The following is a 4,458-nucleotide window of genomic DNA, read 5'->3' as shown; positions in this document are numbered from 1 at the left end:
AGCCAGGTTGAGGTCAGGCACCCAGCATGGGCCAGGTCACCGGGACTCTGCTAGAGATGAGCACTGCCAGAGGGGCTTTATTGGTTGTCAGTGTCTCAGGCTGGGAGGAACCATCTCCTGGAGGAGTCTGTCCTTCTCCACCCCACTGCAGAGAGCCAGACTCCCAGCTCTGCTCAGGGGAGGCGAGGGTAGAAAGGATACCAAGGATGGGTAGAAAGGAGTGCGTGTGCTCCATGCTGGCTGTGCCTGTGCTCCTCCGTGGTGTGTCGGAGTCCCTGCCCTGCTAAACGGAATGGTGAGCCACCTTCCTTCCAGGGGCAGGTGCTTGGGACAGGGATCAGGTCTGTGTTTCTTTCTTCCAAGAGGCAGTGAATTACAGCTCTGGGAGAGCCATGTGGTACATCTGTACCAGTAAATGAAATGAACTCAGGGCTTTTCTCTGACACCGAGGACAACTAGCATTGAACCGCTCATGTTCATCCTGGTTGCTAATTCCTGTACCATGCCTGGAGCTGTGTGCTGGCCAGCTCAGGACAAAACTGTGCAAGAGACACTTCTATTTAACAGGGTAGGCAATCGCCTTCCAGTGCCTGGCAATATTCAGTTTACTAGTATAGAGGAACCTGGATCCTAGCTTACAGCAGACACATCACTATCTGACAGGAGTCTCACATGTACTGCCCTGCAGTAGAAGATATATTCCCAAAGCACCTCTGACTGTGGCCGCTGCCACTGACCCTGGAGCAAAGCAAGGAGTGGAAATGTCTCTGCATAACCCAAGGGGTTTCAGCAGTGGTTCTTCACCAGGCCCTCGGTTGTGTCTCATGAGCTCTGAAAGCTGAAGCGATCGCTAAGCTCTGCAGGGTGAGTGATTCTGGTTGTACCTGCCAAGAGAAATAAAGGAGAGCTTCAGGTCTGTGTCAGAAGTGGTTGGGATTGACAGCCGCCTGCTATTGCACCATGGGGAAGCGTCCTTGGCACTGCAAGCAGGCAGGATGTTTACTACCGGAAATTCGCAGAAACTATCAGAAAGGGTTGTGATAAGTGGATCTGATACATTCTACAACCCTTGAGGGCCTTTTCCTAATTTGCCATGTGACTTATCAACCTGTTATTGTCCTCTAGTGCTTTCCACATATTGATAGCAGTGACCTTGAAAAGCCCATGGCCTAATATGTTGAATAATATTATTGTGTGTGGAAAGAACAGAACTCTAGGTCAGAGACTGGAGAGGGACATGTGAATGTGGAGACCAAAAAAGCTGAAGACTATTTCCAAGTGCCAGTTTGTGCAGACCAAGTTCTCAGAGGGATTAATGAAGCGATACCCACACCCTGGTGCTGCTGTCACTGCAAGCCAAGAGGAGCAGCTGATTTGCCCTCCCTTCAGAGCCATCCAAGGCTGAGCTGCTGCTGAATCCTGCAGCGCAACGCAAGCCATATCTAGCTCAGTCACACTGGGGTCTTGCAAAATGGTGTTATTGTCCCTATTGTACAGAGAGAGAAATGGGAAGGCTGCTTAATAAAGCTGTATAAGATTGCAGAGCACACCAATGGCAGAAGGAAACACACCAATTCCCTAAGCCCCTGCTCTTGCCAGTTCAGGTGGGATTCTCAAACCTGGGAGATTTGAGAGAGGTTCCCACTGTTCCAAAGGCATTGTCTTGGGATCATGTCCCTCCTTATGGAGTCCCTCCTTGGTTTCTCATCACCATTGCAATAAAAACTGACCCAAGAGGTCACTTCCCCTACTGCTCACAGTCAATGCAACTGAGGACATTTCTTTATACAGGAGAATTTGACCTGAAAACATTTAATGTACCAATCTTGCTGCAGCTGCTGGGTGAAATGCAAGCAAGGATCGGGTCAGTAGGCAGCTCTCCATGTGCTTCCAAAAAGACATCCAGTTTACACACCCTTCAAATTAAGGCTAAATATGGACTGGACTTATCAAATCCATAAGTACAAGGTAGAGAGCAATTGACCCTGGGCTCCTGCAACTAGAAAAATCCTCTTCAGAACTGAGGAACCAGTAGCTGGTTTATATTGCTTAAGCATGGGGGATTTTGAACCTGTGATTCCTAACAGGTCAGGAACGAAAAGATTCAGCTCTGGTCTTTGCCCCAGACAAAATGCAGAGAAACCCTGCCCCAGTCACAGTTTCAGACAAGTCCAGTTCCACCACTGCTGCACAAACCTACTTTCTCCTTGTCATTAGGGGTCTCCAGGCTGATCCCTGATTGCATTTCTGATGTGTTTTCAACCACAGAACAAGAGGCTGGTGAGAAGATCTAGTTTTCTGAAAACAAAACAAAACAAAATACACTAATAAGAGTCAAGAGGGGGTAAATGAATGTTAGTGTGGAGACTGATCTTTGCGCAAGAAGATGCATGCTCCCCTGCAGAAAACAGAGCTGTAGCTCCAGCAGCATGGCTTTTGCAAGCCCCTCCTGCACAGCCTGCAAAATGGCTGTGGAGAAGGGGATGGGTGAAACTTCACCGTGTGGAGAGGTCAGGAGCTGGCCTGTTTGGGAGAGCAGGTGTCGTAAACCAGGTTGAAAGAGCCACTGGTCTCTTAGCAGGAGAAATCTGAGGGAAGCAGCAGTTTGTTCCTGCTTGGGAAGCTGGCACGAGGCCATAGCATCCAAGGAGGTTCTGCAGAGAAAAAACACCTGTGTAGTCCCAGAGCTGGGGTCAGTGGTGGGCATGCAGCTGTTACCATGTGCTGCAGGGAGAGCCAGGGTCCCGCCACAGGTGCTGGCGCGACTGGGGAAGGCTGAACACAGCCCTTGCCCCCACCTGGAGCTCTCATGGCAGACACCTTAGGTCTCCTCACCCACACCAAGGCAGCAGCTAGGAGTGGGGCAGGACCTGCCATGGATTTAAAGCCACACAGACCTGGTGACAGCCTAACTGAGCTGCAGGGCACCACACCTGAGCTAATTTATTTTTGGTCCAACAAGGGGGTTGTTGTCTTGGGCTCCTGCTTGGGCACAGGAGAGGAGTCTGCCTGTGCTTCTCCAAGGGGGTTTATTGTGTTTCCAGCGGCCGGTGCATTGTCGGCATCCCCTGCTGCGACCGTGCCATCCCCCTTCTGAAGGTGACCCGAAGCCTTGTCTTTGCCATCACAAGTTACAAACCACCTTCCTCTTCTCTGCTCTGCCCTGGCCGCCTATGGCCAGGTCTGGACTGGCTTTACGCACTGTGATACCCATATCCTGGAAGCAACATTTGAGATTTCCCAAGGTTTTTTCAACACCAGCCGCGGCCGCCGTGGGTGGGAGGGAGCCCCGGCTCCGGCGGCGGCCCGGGCGGCCGCTAGGTGGGTGCCGAGGGCCGGCGGCGGGGCGGGAGCCCGTCAGCAGGCCGCAGCCGGAGCGTTCTGCGGGCTCACACCTTTCCCTAGGAAATGGAGCCCGGGATTCCCTGGCGCCTCCTCAGGGAGCCAGCTTCTGGGGCTGATTCCGGTGGATGCCGGTGCTCCCACCCGCCTGAGAGCCGGGCTCCCCGCGGGGATGCCGCCCCACGCCGGGCATGGAGCCCTCGGAGCCAGGGCCGGGCTCTGCTCCTCCCTGCTTCTCCCCCGCTGCGCTGTTTGCACCGCCGAGAAGCCGGCAGCTCCACGATGATTCCTCTCGGTACCTGCAAGAGCATGAAAGCACGTGAGAGCAGTAGGTTTATCTGGAAGGCCCCAGCAGCTGCGAGCAAAGCGACCCTGCTCGTTCCCTCCTGAAAAACAATCCTCCGGGCACTTCTGACTTCTGTGTGGAGAGCACAGAGCAGAACCCCTCCCAAAGTGAAAACGTATGGGGTGTCATCAGAAACCAGCGCAGTCAGTGCTTTCTTGCAAAACTTTATCTGCTGAAATGCTCTTCTGCCAAAGAGATGGATGCTGACGAAGCAGGACGTTTTCATTTTGGCAAAGGCAACTTTGCTGAAGCCGTGTGTAACCTGATGCTCCAGATCTGCTCTCTGGAGAGTGCACGTATCCCATACGCAGCCAGGTGTACACACTTTGTGGGTGTTGGTGTGAGGCAAGTGAACCAGAACCCAGGCAGAACCCCCAAATGGACCTTTCTGCAAGGTCTAGTGCCAGCACATGGTCCCTGAGCTTTCTTTACGTGGAGACGTGCTAATCCCATCTCTATCAGGAGCCCACCAGCTTCCAGAAATCAGTCTGAAGTAGCAGTCCCCAAAGAGAAGGGTCTATTTTTACAATGGTGATATGGAGATGGCGATGCTGCTTTTTCTGGCAACGCTGGAGAAATTCCTCTCGCCAGCATTGTCCACCTGCACAGGACAATAATAGCTGATGACTCAGGAGGACAGGCTTTGCGACACTTCCATCTCTCTCACAGTTGAGTCACCAGCCGGGATGGGATGGGCCCAGCTGGGAAAGCTATGTGCAGGATGTGTCTCAAGTACACCGCCAAAGCAGACAGGTCCTTTTCATATGCCT

This window comes from Chlamydotis macqueenii, chromosome 5, assembly GCF_036417535.1.
Source record: "Chlamydotis macqueenii isolate bChlMac1 chromosome 5, bChlMac1.mat, whole genome shotgun sequence".
Classification (NCBI taxonomy): domain Eukaryota; kingdom Metazoa; phylum Chordata; class Aves; order Otidiformes; family Otididae; genus Chlamydotis; species Chlamydotis macqueenii.
The sequence above is the reverse complement of the archived record's forward strand: the minus strand, read 5'-3'. Positions refer to the sequence as shown.